Here is a 21,341-nt window from a genome sequence, read left to right on the forward strand (position 1 = left end):
CAATCATTGCCTTGAAATAAAAAAGATTGCCCTGGATATCATGGGTGGGGATCATTCAATCAGTGAGATGTAAGAGCAAAAACTGAGGCTTTCTGGAGAAGGAATTCTGCTTCAAGATTGTAACACAGAAATCCTGCATCAATTTCTTGCCTGCTGAACTGCCCTGAAAATTTTATGCTTGCCAGCCCTCATAATCAAGTGAACCAATTCGTTAAAATCTCTGTATGTATGTATCTGTGTGTGTATATATACACACACAAAGGGATTTTATATATATACACACACACACACCAAATATACATATGATTATATATATATACATAGAGAGAGAGAGAGAGCAATTTATTGCTTCTGTTTCTCTGGAAAACACTGATTGATAGAGCCTGCTCTTCTGCAAATTTTCCACCTGACCTTGGATCTAGCTGTAAGACAAGTTCAGATTCTTTTCATAAACATCAATTGTCTTCAGCAATTACAGTGAAATGAAGGCTTTAAGCGTCATCTTCTACTACTTGTTTATCATGTGAGCAGGTGATTTGCTACAATGAAAATGTGTTTTAGACCAAATAAATAATTATTTTTTAGCAAGGAGGTACAGAAACAGCATTACAATCTATTCTATAAAAATCACCAAAGACTGCACTGTTCATCTTAGCCACTACAATGCCTCCCAGGATTGGAAGATTCATTCCAAGGTGGATGAAATGACATTTTAAAGGCAGACTCACTCAGTCCTGAGGGGCAGGTGACAGTGTCCCCAAGAAGCCAGAGGCTGTAGACCTAAAGTACTGCTCCTACTTCTTATCAGATCCTATCCTCTTTTTCATAAAAGGGTGAAGAATCCACCTCATCTCTCTGGCCATCCTCACCACTTGAACATCACTCAGTTCTCTAGTTCAGAAGTATTTTATTGTTAGATTCTACTAATAATCCTGATTTTTCAGTGCCTAAGGCTGATTCCTGACATACAGCTTCCAGATTAAGATGTTTCAAAAGAGAACCACTCTTAGCATACAAGTTATAATTATCTAGACGTGAATCCAACTCATTATAATAAGTTACAGCAATTTATTTTGCAGAAATCTAACAATCATAGCATCACTGAGTCTAGGCCATCATTTATCACAATACAAAGACAATAATAATCTAGAGTTTAAGGCATCGGCAATAGAGAGAGATTAAAATTTTACTGCATTAATTAAGCAAGTGGAAAATAAGTAGTAGATTAGATAAAGTAAAATTATAGAAATATAAGTGATAAAGGAAGGGCTTATGCAGTTGAAATCTCATTTATTTATGTGGTTGGTTTAAGCAGGGCAATCTCATAAAGCAGTCCCACTTTAACAATTTAAAACACATTTTTGAGTGTCTATTACTCAAAGTATGAGAAATCCAGCAAAAAAAAGTAAATTTATAAAGGCCATGGACATTTTGTATTCAATATAAATATGACTAAATATTTCATATTATGTGAATTAATAAATACTTATATCTTATATTTATAAATGTAGAAATGTCCTGCTTTGCACTCTACTGGGAAAAGTAGGTGAAAAACAAAATAAATGGTGCCCTGCTTGCATGCGTGCCGTGCTGTCGCTTCGGTCATGTCCCACTCTCTGCAATCCCGTGGACGGCAGTCCTATAGGCTCCCCTATTCATGGGATTCTCCAGGCAGGAATACTGGAGCGGGTTACTGTGTCCTCCCCCCAGGGGATCTTCCTGACTCAGGGACGGATCCCATGTCTCTTGAGTCCCCTGCATTGGCAGGCAGGTTCTTTACCACTAGCACCACCTGGGAAGTTCCAATAGCATAGTATAATAATAAAATAAATATACTTTTATATATTACAATGATAAATATTATGAAGAAACATAAAGCAATGTGAAAGGAGAGAAATGGGCAAGTTTTCTGTTTTAGAAAGAGTAATGATTCTAAGGGTTTGTGAATGACAAACTGTCTTGGTCTTTTCAATTCTAAAATGGTTAGTGTGCGCTTAGTTTAGCTGGTATCAAGGTCTAATAAACTTTGAATACTTTGGAGATATTATGCTACCATCTGCTAATATCATTTTTGTTGATGAAAATTTTGTCCTCAGTGTAATTTGGAAATAATCTCTTTTTTTTTTTGCTAAGGTAGATCTTCACTTGGATGTTTTGAAGTTTTAACAGCTTGTCCAGGGGGACTTCCTTTTTTAGCTTAGTGATATTTGAAATGCAGTCCCTAGCTAACCTCTCGTATCCTTTTAAATTATAAACAATTATTCAACTTGAATAATTATTGACCTGTGTCATCTCTTCTCCTCTTTCAGTTCAGTTTAATAGCTCAGTCATGTCCGATTCTTCGCAACCCCATGGACTGCAGCTTGCCAGGCTTTCCTGTCCATCACCAGCTCCCAGAATTTGCTCAAACTCATGTCCATCAAGTTGGTGATGCCATACCACCAGCTCATCCTCTGTCATCCCCTTCTCCTACCTTCAATCTTTCCCAGCATCAGGGTCTTTTCTAAGTCAGTCCTTAGGATCAGGTGGCCAACGTATTGGAGCTTCAGCTTCAGCATCATTCCTTCCAATGAATATGCAGACTGATTTCCTTTAGAATTGACTGGTTTGATCTCCTTGCAGTCCAAGGGACTCTCATGAGTCTTCTCCAGGACCACAGTTCAAAAGCATCAGTTCTTCGGTGCTCAGCTTTCTTTATGGTCCAACTCTTACATCCATACATGACTACTGGAAAAACCATACCTTTGATTAGATGGATCTTTGTTGGCAAAGTAATGTCACTGCTTTTTAATATGCTGTCTAGGTTAGTCATAGCTTTTCTTCCAAGGAGCAAGCATCTTTTAATTTCATGGCTGCAGTCACCATCTGCAGTGATTTTGGAGCCCAAGGAAATAAAGTCTCTCACTGTTTCCGTTGTTTCCCCATCTGTTTGCCATGAAGTGATGGGACCAGATGCCGTAATCTTCGTTTTGTGAGAGTTTTATGCCTGCTTTTTCACTCCTCTTTCACTTTGACCAAGAGGCTCTTCAGTTCCTTTTCACTTCCTGCCTTAAGGGTGGTGTCGTCTACATATCTGAGGTTATTAATATTTCTCCCAGCAATCTTGACTCCGCTTTGTGCCTCATTCAGTCCAGCATTTTGCATGATGTACTATGCATATAAGGTAAATAGGCAGGGTGACAATATACACCCTTGATGTGCTGCTTTCTCAATTTTGAACCAGTCCATTGTTCCATGTCTGGTTCTAATTGTTGCTTCTTGACCTACATACAGATTTCTCAGGAGGCAAGTCAGGTGGTCTGGTATTCCCATCACTTTAAGAATTTTCCACAGTTCCAACTATATAAATATTGCAATGTTTCCATTTCTGTTTCCTCTGTTGCTTAATATTAGGTTTTCTAATGTATATATGTACCTGTGTGTGTATTTATGTGTATGTGTGTGTTTCTTACTGTATATTTAACTAACTCCTACATATGAGTTTTTATTCATTCTATCATTGGTTTTATTTAGTTTGAAGTTTATCACTCTGTTAAATTTCATTTAAATAAATATATTTTTATTCAAGTATCTCATATTAATCTATTCTATTTTCACTTACTATCTTGTTTCACTGTACTGTACTTTACCTTATATTTTACTAATTTAGGGGAGAATTTAAGGTTCATGTCAAATAAGAAAAGATCACTCCCTCTCAATCTCCTCTCTCTCTCTCTCTGTGTCTCTTCCTTTTGTCTCCATGACAGATCCCTCCTTCATCTACTGATTCCAAGTACTGAGACTTGATCAAATGGAGCTCTTATTCTCATTTCCCCATGAAGACCAAATTTTCAGTAATTCAGTTGTTGCTGTAATTCTAATCCCAGTAGCCTCAGAGCATTAGCTTTGCATAATGTTTTCCATTTATTTTTAAAATTCTGTTACACAAAGGTGTTTGCATTAATTTTATAGCATACATATGTCTTCTTTAATGTTCTCTTGTAAATTTCAACCATTATCATTATGCCTTTGGAGCAGGAAGTTATCCAAAATGTGGAGTGTCACTGCCATCTTGGCTTGAAAGAAGTAGCAAATTCTCAACAGTTTACGGCTCAGGGCAATTCCAGTGTTGTTGCTTCTTTCTTTTTGCTTTTGCATATTTCCACATTTTTCTTCAATAATCATGTATTACTTCTTTTGACAAGAGAAAAGAAAGAATGAATTTAAGAACTGGAAAGGAAAGGGAGTTTGTAAATGTTTGATCAGTACACGTTCTGGTGATTTTTCTAATAAATATTCATTGGGCTATTTCAGTTTAGAAATGAGAGAAAATCCTCAAGTATATTAGGACATAAAGCCAGCAGGGGAAAAATGGATATTAAGATAAAGGAGCCAACTACATTTTCTTACTTCATTAAGTTGAAATATGTCCATATAATTAGCAATTTTCCCTTCTGAGTACAGTACAAGTTAACAGTCATTTTCCAAACAGCAAAGGTAATTTTAGATACAGTTTGGTGATTTGTTTGCAAGTCCCCAAGCTGAGCATTGAGGTTTGAAAACCTCCACTTCTTTGACACCAATCTGCAGGTCTGGCCTATATTATTCATCAAAATTTCAACTAGACACATTTGCATAAAAAACTATATGATAAAAAAGACATTAACAAGAAAAAGAAACAGAATTTCTTAATGAGCTTTTAAAAATGCTTCAGTGAATGCTAGTCAAATGACATAAAGATAGCTCCCTCCATGGAACATGTGTATTATTTTTCATAGTCTAGAACCTTTATTTCACCTCAGCTAGATTTCTACCCTTACCTTTCAAAAATAAAATGTGCCCATTTGTGCTTGAATAACCAACTGCATATTTAAGTGTTTAAACAAGTGATGCTATCATTCTTAGTATTTCAAACAGCTAAAACCTGTAACAGGGGCAAGGGGAAGTAACCATTTGTAACATAAATTATTAATCCTAAACTAAAGAGATGCTGAAATTGAAACCAGTGAAATAATTTCTTCCTATCCACCATCAGATCCTTCTCTGAGTTGAGGTTTTGAAAATATTTTATTTGTTAAATGTATAAACCTAAAGCTATAGGTCACCAAATGACACTCATGTTGACAAGTCCAATGATCAGTCCTCAGTCTTCACCTATTGTTGCTGTTCTAGGAAAAATTGTACCAGGATAAGTTAAAACAAGAATGAAGACTTCGTTCAAGAATACTGCAATAGAGGAAAGAGGCTAAAACTAAAGTCTCAACTCAATTCTACCGAAGCAAGGTGGGAGAAAGTTTAATTCTTGGAGTGAGCTGCTAAAAATATACTGGAGACAATTAGGCTTAAAGTTGGTCGTGAGATGTGCTGAGCACACTGACTTATCCTGAGTTTCCAAACATTTTCTCTCTGTGATTGAACCATCTGTGCTTGCTAACTGACACCCACAGAAGTTTAGCTCCCGTCCTCCTCCAAGCAACTGGTAAGAATATGCGTGTTTAGTCTCTTGGTAGTGTCCCACTCTTTGTGACCCCATGGACTGCAGCCCACCAGGCTCCTCTGTCCATGGGATTCTCCAGGCAAGAACACTGGAGTGGGTTGCTGCGCCCTCCTCCAGGGAATCTTCGCAACCGGGGATGGAACCCAGGTCTCCCACGTTGCATGGGAATTCTTTACCAGCTAAGCCACCAGGGAAGCCTTGGTGACAATAGAGGCACTATATTCTTGATGATGACATTTCAAAGAGGTAGTTCCCATATTTTTGAGCAAGACATTCTAGGGGTATAAAACTTGCTGGAAGCTTTTTAAAAGATTTACATCTCAAAGGCACCCAGAAAGAATCTGCAATTACGAGTTTTTTAAAGTAAACGTTTTAAGAAAAGAGAGGTCAAGCCTGTCTGAACTTCAGTCAAGAGCAAGTTAAGAGCATCATTAAGACTTTCTTTCTCATTTCTCTCTCAGCAACACTTGACACGGTTGATTATCCCCTCTTCCAAACACTGTTTTGACTTGACTTAAGGGATACCACCCATGGCCAATTTTCCATCTACCTCAACAGAGGCTGTTTTGGTGTCACCTGTCTTGGATTGAGGACTCTTTTAATTTATTAGTTTGCTAAGCCCACCATAACAAAATACCACACACCGGGTGACTTAACAGCAGAAGCATATCTCTCATATTGATTGGAAGTGTAAGATCAGGTGTTGACAGATTTGGTTTCTCAGCCCTCTCTTCCTAGCTTGCAGATGGCTATCTTCTTCACTGTGTCCTTCTATGACCTTTTCTCTGGGTATGCATCCCTGGTGTGCCTACCTTTTCTCATTAGGACACCAGTCCTATTGGATTAGAGACCCACAGGGAAGATCTCATTTAACCATCACTACCTCCTTAAGGGCTCTGTCTCCAAGTACAATGACTTTGGAAGTAAAAGCTTTAACATATAAATATTGGGGAGACACAAATCAGTCTATCATACTTTATGAGCTAAAAAAACTGTAATGCCATAAGGTCAGCTCAGTGATCCTTCTCTGTTATCATTTACTCCTGTCACTGCAGAAACACCCTAGATATAAGTGATAACTTTTAATCTGATGACACCCAAATTTATATCCTTAGTCTTTAATTTTTCCCACAAATTCAGAAGACCTATAGCCAAATTCCTCTATTCCAACTTCATTTAATATTTAATATACCTGTGATGTAACATGTAATACAAATTCTTCATTTTCCTTTAGGGTGAAACTTTCTGAGTTTCCCCTATCTTAAAAAATAACTCCAGTGTTCAACTGCTCAAGGCAAAAAATCTAGTTATTTTTCACTCATCTCATTCTTTCATATTCCCAAAGCAATTCTTCTGCCAATTCTTTCAACTCTACTTTAAAAATGTATCCTAAGTCTTACCTGAATTCAAAGGAGAAGGGGTTTGGTTCTCATTCTGTGTTTATTAATTCTGTGAATTTGGGTAACTGCCTTAACCATTATGCTTCAATTTCATCTCAAGTGAAATTTCAGTTTCATTTAAAATAGATTTTTTAAATATCTGCCTCATAGATATGTGTTGTATTAGCACAGAGAGTGGCTGGCATGCAATAACTGTTTAATCAATAAATGTCAAACATAATCACACAGTGTTTAAGAAGTTTCTTCCAATTGGGACATAGTATCAAGTTCATCAACAATATAATATCGTCATCATTTTCTTTTTTTCTTCCTTATTTCCCACAGGAAATCTTGGTCAGCATTCAAGTATATTCAAAATTTTATATATTTGAGCATAAATAGGGTTTATTGTAGAACATTCCAGCAATTCCTACTCTCACCACTGCCTTCTTGAAGTTGATACATAATTCATTTTGATTGAGACAAGGCATTAGCAAGTTTTAAATACATATGTAACAGGAGACTTGACAAATGATCACAACCATAGAACTTATCTTCTGCCAAACTAAAGGTTATAATCTTCACGACATCTAATATTTTGCTCTGCTGATGATTTTTGGAATCACCTTATATAGAGACCATATAGACTGAATGAGTTAATGCAGCTTGTTAAAAAGGGTGGATCATCTATGTCAGCCAAACTTCAAGGGATATCGTCCTAAATTACCATTCTTCTCTCCTGTTTTTCTACTCCGCAAAACTTTTTAGGATTCGCATCTCAGAGGCATTTTCCAATTTAGGGATTTTAGTTGATAAGCATTTATTGTAAAAGAGAAAGTGTGTGAAGTTAATAACTTAAGTCCAAAACATTAATTTCTAACTGTGCAAATAGAGTCATTAAAAAAAAAAACAATGTTGGAAAAAATGTTTTATAAACTATAAATCCTGATGAAATATTAGATACCACTATTTTTAATAGGATTAGCCTATTCTTTTGAGGTTCATGACAGTAACCTATTCCAGAAACATTATGTCTTAGGCTCCTTGGTATCACTCAGGCAAGCTTGGTGCTCTTGGAGCTCATTCTTTCATTAAAAGGAGTGTGATATTTCACCAAGTCACTGAGCTGAGATGAAGAGTTTATGTGGCATGAATTCTATCAAACACTCATCTTCTGAGAATGAATTAGGTGCAGCTAATAGTAGTGTTGGGCTTCCCAGGTGACACTAGTGGTAAAGAAACCCCCTGCCAATTCAGAGTAGACGTAAGGATGCAGGTTTGATCCCTGGGCCAGGAAGGTCCCCTGGAGGAGGGCACAGCAATCCACCACAGGACTCTCGCCTGGAGAAGCCCATGGGCAGAGGAGCTTGGTGGGGTGCAGTCCACAGCATCGCACAGTGTCAGACATGACTGAAGCGACTTAGCACACGCGCATGCTCTAGTGTTAATTAGTGAGAATGGTCCTGCCCCCGGTGGACCCAAGAGGTGGGATCATTGGAGGTTAGCTGGTTAAAGATGGATGGCTTTTCTCCTCTGAGCTGTTCCTCAGAGACTTTGAAGTGGAAAATTAATTCACTTTTAATTGAGAAAGAGTTGGAGCCACCAGAGGCAGCTCCTTGAACACAGAGATCCTCACATTGTCTTCTCTCTCTGAAGCTTTAATGGATGTCCTCATGCTCCTCTCTCCTCATCCTAATGTTTGCAAGCCAAGCTTAAGTTTCTTATCTTCCTTAATGCTTCCTGCATCATTCTAGTCCACTAGGATCCCAAAACCTTGAATACTTTACACCATCTTTCACCTTAACTTTCTTCTATACACGTCTTTGTCATGTAGGCTAATTTTTCACATGTGAAAACCTCCATACATGTCAAGACTTTAAGGTGAAAAATGACAACAACTCACTGGAGATTAGTTATATAAATAAAAATAATTACAAAAAAACAGGAGAAATTGTTTTCTTAAAAGCAATATTCAGGTAGGCCACATGACCAAAGAAAGGTTTGCAGGAACAACATCATAGGAACTGAAATGGGAAGTCACTGCCAACAAATGCCTATCTCCCTTGAGCTGGCTCTTACTTCTTCTGCCATTGGACCTAACTCTATAGATAAGATTTCTTCATTGAGAAGAGAAAGAAGCTATTAGTAAACTGACCTTTAAATTCTCCAAGTTTAGCACTCCAACTGCAGGGAAAAGGCCTCTTGATTTCACGGTCTGTCTGTCACCCATGACCACTATCACCGCCAGGTGCTTCGTGTTGACTTGCGCCAGCTACACCGGGACTTTGCTATATACCGTGATGGAATTCACTGTGGGAATCACAGCCCCACCAGGTCAAGAGGGCCCCCAAATTAAGGGATATTGGGAAGAAGAAGCACACACACTTTATATTTTTATCTTTAGTAAGAGACATTGTAACTTTATCCATATTAATACATTATTATGTTATCTAACATTTCTTTTCTTTTTCGGGGGGGGGGGGGGCATGTCACTTGACACATGTGATCCTAGTTCCACGACCAGGGATCAAACCCATGTCCCCTTGCATTGGAAGCACAGTCTTAACCACTGGGCCACCAAGGAAGTCTCTAACATTTCTTGGGTAAATTTTTCTAGGTAATAGTATAATCATTTTACATTATATCCTCATAAAATCCTACAAAATTCTTCTCTTCGTTGTAAGGTTCATCCTAAACACTTTCATCTTGCCCTATCAAAATAAGCCAGGGAGTAAGGCATATTAACTAAGCTCTGCTCCAAACTGTCTGACAATAAATAGTACTATCCTTGGAAGTGTTGTACACAGCAGATAGTGTTTGTGTAGGGCATGCAGGATCACATTTACCCCTTTTCTCTGGCTCCTTATCCTACTGTGTTTTCTATTTCCCTGCTTTAGGTTCTACTAACTTCACCAAGAAATTAGTGTTTAAACAGTACAATGATGGAAGTCTCGTGAATAATCTGATACCGAGCCATATTGGATGGCAGCCCTGAAAGATTCACCCATATAATAGCTTTACATAATTCTTTAAATGACTTCAAATGGACAGAAGTCGCTAAAGCATGTTCTTTCACTCAAGTTCTTGCTAATAATGACAAATAATACTTTAGTGCTCCAAATCCCTAGATAATTTTTGGCCATATCTATTAAAACTTCAACTTTGGAGTTTATACTTTCTGAATTGCTTTTGAATAACTCTTTAAATTTGCTAGCATTTGACAAAAATAGTAAATAACCCCAACCACACAGAGGTTCTCCATGACAGCACAGTTTAAAGAGCTTTGTATTTTAGTATTTTACATTTCTAATGCATCACTTCTGATTCCAATGTTCAAATTTCTTAATACTATTTTATTTTCAGGAATAAGAACCCTATAATTTTTGTTGCTCAGTTGCTAAGTCTTGTGTGATTCTTTGCCATCCTATGGACTGCCTCACACCAGGCTCTTCTGTCCTCCACTATCTCCTGGAGTTTGCTCAAATTCATATCCATTGAGTCGGTGATGCTCTCTAATGATCTCATCTTCTGCCCTCCTCTTATTCTTTTGTCTTTATTCTCTCCCAGCACCAGAGTCTTTTCCAATGAGTCAGCTCTTCGCATCAGGTGGCCAAAGTACTGGAGCTTCAGCTTCAGCATCAGTCCTTCCAATGGACTGATGGATCATTTATGGTTGAACCTATAATGTGCTGGTGTGTGCTCAGTAATGTTCAACTCTGCAACTCTTCAGACTGTAGCCCACCAGCCTCCTCTGTCCTTGGAATTTTCCAGGCAAGAATACTGGAATGGGTTGTCATTGCCTCCTTCAGAGGATCTTCCCAACCCAGGGATTGAACCCTCATCTCTTGCATCTCCCGCATTGCAGTGGATGCTTTACTGCTGAGCAATTGGGGAAGCCCTGAACCTATAATAGCTTATACTAAAAGATTAGTTAATATATATGTGTGATGAATACTTGGAAGAACTGAAGTAAACATGGTTTTATGACTAGAAGTAAAATTTAACCACAGTGGGATTCGCTCTCCCTTCTTCTGTTTCCTAGTTCTTCTAAAATTGCTTCTGAATGTAGACTGTCTTCAGTGAATAATACAGATGCTTCAGAGGTTCTCATTCACATTCTCTCATTTTAGTAGTCCTAGATGGAGAAAGAGATTATTTCTGTATTTTCTTACTAAAGAAGGACTTAGAGTCACGTTACTTGAGGCATGTGCCTACTCTCCCATTCGTTATGGTTCTCAGAAATATGAGGGTTTGTGATGAACAAGGTTGGAACCGTATTCCTTTTCTTGTGGATTAGGTGAGAGGTACCCAGCTAAGATATCAAGATCCAAGATGTTCAGAATCAGATAAACAAAAAAGAAAGCAATAGCTTCTAAAAAAAGAGATATTCCTAAGTTCTCTATCATTCTCCACCTGAATTTTCCTATATTAAGGTAAATAATAACAGATCACGCTTACAGAGTCCTTTTTATGTCCAGTTACAATGCACAGTATAAATTCTCTGGTAATTCAGATGGTAAAGAATCTGACTGCAACGTGAGAGATATGTGTTCGATCCCTGGGTTGGGAAGAGCCACTGGAGAAAGGAATGATAGCCACTTCAGTATTTTTGCCTGGAGAATTCAATGGTCAGAGGAGCTTGGCTGGCTACATTCCATGGGGTCACCAAGAGTCAGACACAATTGAAAGCAACTTAGCTTAGTAACCATGTAAGGTAGGTACTATCATTATTACCACCTTTCAGATGAGGAGTCTGAGTCTCTGTAAAACAGAGTAAATTGTCTAAGGATTCAAGTCTAAGAAATAGCAAGAGCTGCATGACACTCAGATTTCTTTGACTCTTCAGAATTGTGATTAACCAAACCAGGAGGTATGGTTGAGGGAAATTTCAACTTGTTTCTCCAATTGTATCTTTTGTCAAGACGAAGACACTCTTTTTTGTGGTTGTTCCATTAAATGAGAGAGAAGAAAGATATTGGTTTACAAATTAGGTGAAGGATGATTCTGGCATGTCGAGAATTTGGCCATGAAACAGAAAGCATGGGGGAAAAGTAAATTGGAGCCACTGCTGCTGTAATTTTGTTTCACTCTACATTGGTTAAAAATAGCCATAAAAAGTGGGATGAACTTGATTAAGAATTAACACACCTGGACTTGTCTTCTTATGCCTCTTTATTTCCCATCCATATCTTACAGAACTGCTATCAAATTGCAGTGTTTTCCTTGATTTCTGCCAAAGTGTAATCTTTCTGAAAAATTGAAATGTAGACATAGCCTTGTACTGACTGCTCCAGCATCCCAATCACTGAGAAGAGTGTAGTTACTACCTCAGTCTGTGTGTGCCGTGTTCAGTTGCTCAGTCCTGTCTCTTTGTGACCCCCTGGACTGTAGCCCACCACGTTCCTCTGTCCATGGGATTTCTCAGGCAAGCATACTGGAGTTGGTTATCAGTTCCTTCTCCAAGGGATCTTCCTGACCCAGAGATCAAAGCTGAATCTCTTGCATCTCCTGAATTGACAGGAGGGTTTTTTACCACTGTGTTACCTGGAAAGCCCTATCTTGAGCCAAATTACTGACAAGACAAATAAGTATTATACATGTACACAAGAATCTAATACATATGTGTCTGTTATTCTCCTGCTCTATTTTCCTGCTTTACTAAAAGAAAAAGAAACCTATTAAAACCAGAAAACCTGGGACTTGCCTGTTGGTCCAATGATTAAGATTCGGTCTTTCCAATGCAGAGGCATGGGTCCCATCCCTGGTTGGGGAACTAAGATCCCACAGGCATTATGGTGTGGCCAACACCCTCTCCCCCCAACAAAGCAGAAAAACTTATCAAACTATTGTTACTACTCAATTTTTTCTTTATTTCAATATATATCGATGTAACTGATATTTCCTATGAATTGACAACTTTTGGGCACAATGTAAAAAATGTGTTATACTTTTAGCAATCTTCAATATATAAATACATGAAACTTCATGAATTATTTGTACATAGTATGTTCATTCTAAGAGTTCATTCTTAATCCAAATTGAACCAGCATCATTGGTTAACATCATTGTTTTATCATTTCATAAAGGGATTTTTTTCCTATCTTTTATAGACATCTAAAATGCTTCTATTTGCTTGAGATAGCATAAACAAAGTGAAAGGCTCTCAGTCATGTCCAACTCTTTGCAGCCCGTGGACTTCAACCCACCAGGTTCCTCTGTCCATGGAATTCTCCAGGCAAGAATACTGGAATGGGTAGCCTATCACTCTTCCAGGGGATCTTCCCATCCCAAGGATCAAACTCATTTCTCCTGCATTGCAGGCAGATTCTTTAATATCTGAGCCATCAGGGAAGCCCTGAGATAGCATATTCTAGCAATATTTTTTAAATGACATGATACATTAAGCAAGAAGTAGTTATAAGCCACGGACTGTCTTATAAGAGGACTGATTGATTAAAAATGCTTTCTAGACCAGCACTGTCTAATAGAACTTATTGTGATGACAGAAACTTTCTTTATCTGCCTTGTCCACTGTGATAGACACTAACCACATGTGACTATGAGAACTTGAAGTTGTCTAGTGTTATTTTGGAGTAAATTTTAAAATTAAATTAAAATAGTTTTGTGCAGTTAGTAGCTACCGTATTTAACACAATTTTAGACAACAACACAACAACATTCTCTATAATTTACTATGTCCTTCATCATCAAAACATATCTGAAGCTTTGTAGGAATTGTCCTCAATTTCTGTGTCCACTACCTTAATCTGTGAGCTACATAATCATAAGAATATTCTTGCTTTGTTCAGCATTTAGCAAAAGTTAATTGAGAGACTGTAATCTTACAGGTCTCATGATATACAACAGACATATATCTATAAACAAAAGTAGCATAGTTCTTGTACTCACTCAACTAAAACCCCACTGGTTAAAGAACTTACAAAGCACTATTTTAATCAAGTTACTCCCGTCTCCAAGGAGGTTCCCCTGGTGAGTCAGATGGTAAAGAGTCTGCCTGCAGTGCGGGAGACCCAGGTTTGGTCCCTGGGTCTGGAAGAGCCTCTGGCGAAGGAAATGGCAACCCACTCCAGTATTTTTGCCTAGAAAATCCCATGGACGGAGGAGCCTGGCAAGCTACAGTCCATAGGGTCTCAAAGAGTTAAACATGACTGAGCGACTTCACTTCACTTTCTTTCCCCTCTCCAAAATGTTCTGTGGTTCTCTATCACTAACCCCATGAAAACCAGATCTGAACACAGAACTCAACTTTAAAACAGTTCTTTTCTATATTTATATTTTCCAGCCAGATTGAATAATAAGTAATATCCTGAATGTTGCCATCTTCATCACTATTGAGGCATCCTCTTATATCTGACCCTTGAAATTTTCTCCATGTTTGACCTTTCAAGGTTTCTATCAAAAGCCACCTATTTTAGGGACGAACATTCTATTTCCTTAAGATGACTTGGAATTAGCCTTTGGAGATCTTGTGTGTCATACAAATGTAGATTTTCATCCTCAGCTTGGATCTATGGTGGTTTAGAAAGAACTGATTGGTACTAATTTGGCATTGACAGAAAGTTCATAATATAATTCTGAAGAGCAAGCAATTTTAAACATCAAACTGACAAAATGAATTTAAAAAATGGCAGTTCATTGTATAAGTTGTCTAGTTTAAAAACAGAAAGCCATGCTTTTTTTTAAGGTCAATTTACTAAGTTGATCTATATGTCATGTGTGTTAAGGTAGGGGAGTGAAAACTAATGGATAATAAATTTGGTTCTCCAACACAGTCTTTTCACCTCCCATTCAGAAAATAAGTCCTGACAAAGTGGAGAGTCTGGGAGAACTGCCAACACGGCTTTTCCCCCTATAGAGTCAGCAAATAAGCCATTTTGTTGATTGGGTATAATTTCTGATATCTTATACTCATGTATGACAATTTTGTTATGTGTCAAAATAAATACAGCTAATTGATCCTTGTCCAACCACCCAATCTGAGCTTTTTTCACTAATTCCTAGAGTATTGAATAGTTATAACAAGCTAATTTTTGCATAGTGTTTTCGTATTTATATACTTTCATAAATCACATCTTAACATGAGTCCCACAGTTAGTTCAGAACAGTTGCTCGGTCCGGCCCGACTCTTTGTGACCCCTTGGACTGCAGCACGCCAGGCTTCCCAGTCCACCACCAACTCCTAGAGCTCGTTCAAACTCATGTCCATCGAGTAGGTGTTGTCTTCCAACCATCTCATCCTCTGCTGTCCCCTTCTCCTACTGCATTCAATCTTTCCCAACATCAGGGTCTTTTCAAATGAGTCAGTTCTTCACATCAGATGGCCAAAGTATTGGAGTTTCAGCTTCAGCATCAGTCCTTCCAACAAATATTAATGACTGATCTCCTTTAGAATTGACTGGTTGGATCTCCTTGCAGTCCAAGGGACTCTCAAGAGTCTTCTCCAGCACCACAGTTCAAAAGCATCAATTCTTTGGTGCTCAGCTTTCTTTATGGTCCAACTGTCACATCCATACATGGCTACTGGAAAAACCTTAACTTTGACTAGACGGTCCTTTGTTGGCAAAGCAATGTCTCTGCTTTTTAATATGCTATCTAGGTTGGTTACAGCTTTTCTTCCAAAGAGCAAGCATCTTTTAATTCCATGGCTGCAGTCACCACCTGCAGTGATTTTGGAATCCAGAAAGATAAAATCTTTCACTGTTTCCATTGTTTCCCCATCTATTTGCCATGAAGTGATGGGACCAGATGCCATGATCTCAGTTTTCTGAATGTGGAGCTTTAAGCCAACTTTTTCACTGTCCTCTTTTACTTCCATCAAGAGGTTCTTTAGTTCTTCCTTGCTTTCTGACATAAGAGTGGTGTCATCTATGTATCTGAGGTTATTGATATTTCTTTCAGCAATCTTGATTCCAACTTGTGCTTCAACCAGTCTGGCATTCCACAAGATGTACTCTGCATATAATTTACAGAGAAGAAAATTTATTTTAAAATGTATTGAACAAGGTAAAAAAACATACTAATGAGGACTTAAATGTCATTATATTCACTATCTCAATATTTCAGTCTAGTATTTGGTCTGTTCTTCCCATTCTCTCTCTCTTTTTCTCTTCTCTTCTTCTCTTTCCATACAGAGATAAATGGGTACAGAAGGAGAAAAAGACAGACATGAAAATATGGATAAAAGCATGTGTTTGTGTGATGATAATTTTTCAATTAAAATGGGTAAGTAAAATTGTGTTAAGGCAAAGAAGATGCAATAATTTGGGGGGTATTAGTTACATGAATTTTATAAAAGGAAAATTTTTGTATAGTGTCTTACAGATAAATGTTGCCCTTCCATACTCAACTTCTGAATTTGGACACATAGTCATGATGGTTGCTAGATAAAATATATAGTAATTACTGTGGAAGATAAATAACTAACAAAATTTCTAAGCCCCCTACTGTAGAAATAATCATGACTCCTGCTTAAAATTTTTTAAATCAATCACTTTTTGGCACTGAAGCTCAGGCCATGTGGCTTTGCTCTCTCATGAAAAAGGATAATGACATTCCAAAAATCTTTTCATTTTTTCAGATACTTGGCACATCACTCCACTATGGGTACATATGTGTATCCACATATACTTGTTCTCTATAGAGTTCTTTGGTGTTTTCACTCCTTCCTGAGATTTCTCAGGTTCATACATTTTCCTGTTTATACTTGTCACCTTCTCATCCAGCGTAATAAGCTTATTTTCTTTTTATTCTTCTCCAAAAGTTTTCAGCGACAACTGGTAATAGAATTTTAAAGCTACAACTCTGGGAATGTAATTTTGTATTAAAAAAAAAAAAGAAGTTTAACCAAAGAGTATTTTCCTGACTTAATGATTTCAAGATGATTCAGTGGCCCTGGATCTTAGAAGGTTGTAACAATGAGTAAAATACTGTGATAGTCACTAGTGTTGCAAATATTGCCTTTCTTTCCTTCCAGGCACAGGGGGACACGTCAGTTCTTGGTTCCTCTCTTGATGACCAGAGATAAGTGGCCAATTTTGTTCAAGAAGTCATGAGGGAAGAAGTAATAACTTTTGAACTGAGCATTTTGTTGAGAGCACATCACTCTTGGGCTTCACTTTCCTTGTGCTGAAGTGCCAAGGTCCGGATGGTGAAGGGTCTGTCCCGAAGTAAGAAGGTGGATGATGCAGTTAACCGAGTCACCTGCTAACCCATGGCGGGCAGAGAACTAGAGGAAAGCAATATGGTTCTTTCAGGCTTCTGAGAATTGGGGGCTGTTTGTTACAACACGGGCTTCTCAGGTGTCACTAGTAGTATAGAACCCGCCTGCCAGTGTAGGCGGAAGAAAGAGATGCGTGTTCAATCCCTGGTTTGAGAAGATCCCCGGGAGGAGGGCACAGCAACCCACTCCAATATTCTTGCTTGGAGAATCCCAAGGACAGAGGAGCCTGGCAGGCGCCAGTCCACAGGATGGCAAAGAGTCAGACACGAGTGAAATGCTTTAGCACACTCATGTTACAACATAACATAGCTCAGCCTTACTAATACAGATGGTGTGACTGATGAAAAATATTCCTTGGGCATCTCCTTTAGAGCAGAATCATGAAGCACATATATTCTCTCATCATTACAAAAGTACACTTACAAAATGGGTTGTGTGCATGCATTCTCAGCTGTGCCTGGTACTTTGTGACCTATGGACTCTCCATGCTCCTCTGTCCATGGGATTCTCAATGCAAGAATACTGGAGTGGGTTGCCATTTCCTTCTCCAAGGGATCTTCCCAACCCAGGATTTGAACCCAAGTCTCCTGCATTGCAGGTGAATTCTTTACCCACTGAGCCACCTGGGAAGCCTACAAAATGAGTTAACTAGATCTAACACCTGTCCTCACTTTTTGCTTCCTCTGTGTAAACACCCAGGATACATTCCTACTTACCCCAATTCATCCCCGTATCGTCCAACTTAAAGCTATCTCTTTTTCTGTCATATATATTCCACACAGAAACATATCACAGTCTATATTTAGTGCAGCAGCAAAGTAAATTAGCTTTGAAAATGCCTGTCAAACCCCATAAACTTTGTAAAGTAGTTCATGAGATAACTGTATTTGATCTTTGCATAATTGTAATTTTGCTTAGTAATACTAAGCCATCCAGAAAGAAAAACAAATAAATAATAAAGTTGACTGGCTCATTCTAAAACTACAGATGAATTTGTTTATTCAAAATACTTTGTAATAGTTTCTGTTCCCCAGTTACTAAAGAAAAAGAGTATTATTGTGAGAAAACAGTATTTAATATTAGCTGTGAATCTGAAGGAAAACATTGAAAAAGACTATTTTTTTTAATTAATGTATTTGAGCAATATTATACAAATATTTCTAATTACTTGAGTTCAGAAGTACCTCTCCTACATATATAAATTATATAAATACACATTATATAAAATATAAATTATATAGCTGCATATATTGGCATTTGTCCATTATACAGAATATGCATCATTGTCGTTATCATCATCAAGAAATTAAAAGGCATGATTCATTTTGGAAATCACTGAGTTTCATGGCAATATCTATCAGCAAAATGAGTCCATTTTTATTCTCTGCATTTAAATTTCTTTTCCTTTGCATAGAGGAAACTGTGAATTTCTTTTTTTAATATAATTTTATTTTTTATTTTTGACAGTGCCAGATCTTCCGTGCTGTGCAGGCTTTCTCTAGTTGCAGAGAGCGGGGAGCTTCTCTTTAGTTGCGTTGCACAGGCTTCTCATTATGTGGCTTCTCCTTTGCAAAGTACAGGCTCTAGGGCATACGGGCTTCGGTAGTTACAGCCCCCCAGCTCTAGGAGCACAGGTTCATGTGTTGCAGCATAAGGGTTTTGTTGCCCTGTGGCTTGCGGGATCTTCCCAGATCAGGGATTGAAGCTGGGTCTCCTGCTTTGGCAGGCAGATTCTTTACCACTGATCCACCAGGGAAGCCTGCAATCATGAATATCAGGGCTTCCCTGATAGCTCAGTTGGTAAAGAATCTGCCTGCCGTGCAGGAGACCCCAGTTCAATTCCTGGGTTGGGAAGATCTGCTGGAGAAGGGATAGGCTACCCACTCCAGTATTCTTGGGTTTCCCTTGGGGCTCAACTGGCAAAGAATCTGCCTGCAATGTGGGAGACCTGGGTTGGAAAAATCCCCTGGAGAAGGGAAAGACTACCCACTCCAGTATTCTGGCCTAGAGAATTCCATGGACTGTATAGCCCATGGGGTCACAAAGAGTCGGACACAACTGACAACTTTCACAAAAGTCAAATGAATTTCTTATAAAACTTCTTGCAAGAAAAACATCCTGCAGTGTCTACATGCTTTTTCTTAGAAGCAGGAAGAGAATTTACCAGCTGGGTCAGACAGATGTGAATGAGTCTCTTCTAGACAGCAGGGCCTTGGACAAAGCTTGCCTTTGATATGTGCCCACTGCCTGCTTTGGCTCCTTGCCCCACTTTTACTTTCAGGCTGCATGCTGTCCAACCAAATCATGGCCCACTTGTCCTGTGGTCTATTTGCTATGGTTCTCCAAACTGACAGGTCACTCATGCAGGCATGGACATATTTTTTAAAAAATTTTGATTCACAGAGTTCTGCACTTTCAAATGCTCCACAAGCAAATTGCATGTAAAGATAGACTGGTTTGGAATAAAACCTTCAAGACTAATAGCAATTATGATAAGAAGCAGAAGAAAACAACTCTCAAGTGTGGAAATTTTAGTACTTCTTGGCCAGCGAAGAAGATATGTTGGTATGTTTTTGATCTTTTACATATCATCTAGAAGATGCTCACCTAGCCCTCTGTAAGGCAGCCACTGTGGGTTTGTGTTCAGTCGTGTCTGACTCTTTGCAACCCCACGGGCTATAGCCTGCCAGTGTTCTCTGTTCATTCTCCAGGCAAGAATACCGGAGTGGGTTTCCCTGCCCTCCTCCAGAGGATCTCCCCAAACCAGGGATTGAATCCACATCTCTTGTGTTTCCTGCATTTGCAGAAGGATGCTTTAACACTGAGCCACCTAGGAAAGTGCTGTGTAAGTATCAGTATTTATACCAGTGTCAGTGATATCTATTCGGGACAAAGAGAGTCTGCCTTACCCACTCAGCCACATTCTCACATTCCACACAAAGGTAGTTTTTTTGTTCACAACTATTATGTGGAAATCTTGCTTAACAGGCCGAGTCAAAGTCCCAGCGTCCACAAACACAATCAGAGGGCTGGTGTGTAGCCAGGGAATTTGGTAATTATCTCTTTTCCCTGGGGAAGAATGGAACTGGATAAGAGTTATAGGAAGTCACATTTCTCTCTGTTGTTATTTTGGCATCCTGGAGGATCTACAACATGAAATAGGGTAAATAACCTTGATGCACTCAGGGAAGGAAAAATCATAGAATTTGTTGTGAAGGAGATCTGAATGTAAAACCCAGCTCAGCCACATTCTCATGGTGGGAGCTTAAATGACCTATTCCTCCTTCTAAGACAGTTTCTTCGTTTATAAAATTAAATTTTGTAAACATCCAACACAAAAGAAACTTATTTCATAGATTCATTGCAATAATTATAGAAAAAGAAAATAGACAATAAATGTTTATTTAAATACCCACCCATTTCTCTTGTTACCTTAAGGTTTTCCATTTTAAACCTACCTGCCTGCTCAGGGGTGTCCAACTCTGTGATTCCATGGAGTGTCGTCCACCAGGCTCCTCTGTCCATGGGATTTCTCAGGCAAGACTGTTGGAGTGGTTTGCCATTTCCTGCTCCAGTTCAGTTCAGTTTAGCCCAGTAACTCAGTCATGTCTGATTCTTTGTGACCCCATGGACTGCAACACGCCAGTCTTCTCTGTCCTTCACCAACTCCCAGACCTTGCTCAAACTCTTGTCCATTGGGTCAGTGATATCTTCCAACCATCTCATCCTCCGTCATCCCCTTCTCCTCCTACCTTCAATCTTTCCCAGCATCAGGGCCTTTTCCAATGAGTCAGTTCTTCAATTCAGATGGCCAAAGTATTGGAGCTTCAGCTTCAACACCAGTCCTTCCAGTGAGTATTCAGGACTGATTTCCTTTAGGATGGACTGGTTTGATCTCCTTGCAATCCAAGGGACTCTCAAGAGTCTTCTTGAACATCACAGTTCAAAAGCATCAATTTCTTCAGCACTCAGCTTTCTTTATGGTCCAACTGTCACATCCATACATGACTACTGAAAAAACCTTAACTTTGACTAAAGGGACCTTTGTCGACAAAGTAATGTCTTTGCTTTTTAATATGCTGTCTAGGTTGGTCATGGCTTTTCTCCCAAGGAGCAAGATTTCTGCTCCAGAGATTTTCCCAAACCCAGAGATCGAACCCACATCTCCTGAGTCTCCTGAATTGACAGGCAGATTCTTACCACTGACTTAATTCTAATAAAATTATTTTCCACTTAATTCTTTCTG

This window comes from Muntiacus reevesi, chromosome 14 (genome assembly GCF_963930625.1).
Source record: "Muntiacus reevesi chromosome 14, mMunRee1.1, whole genome shotgun sequence".
Taxonomy (NCBI): Eukaryota; Metazoa; Chordata; class Mammalia; order Artiodactyla; family Cervidae; genus Muntiacus; species Muntiacus reevesi.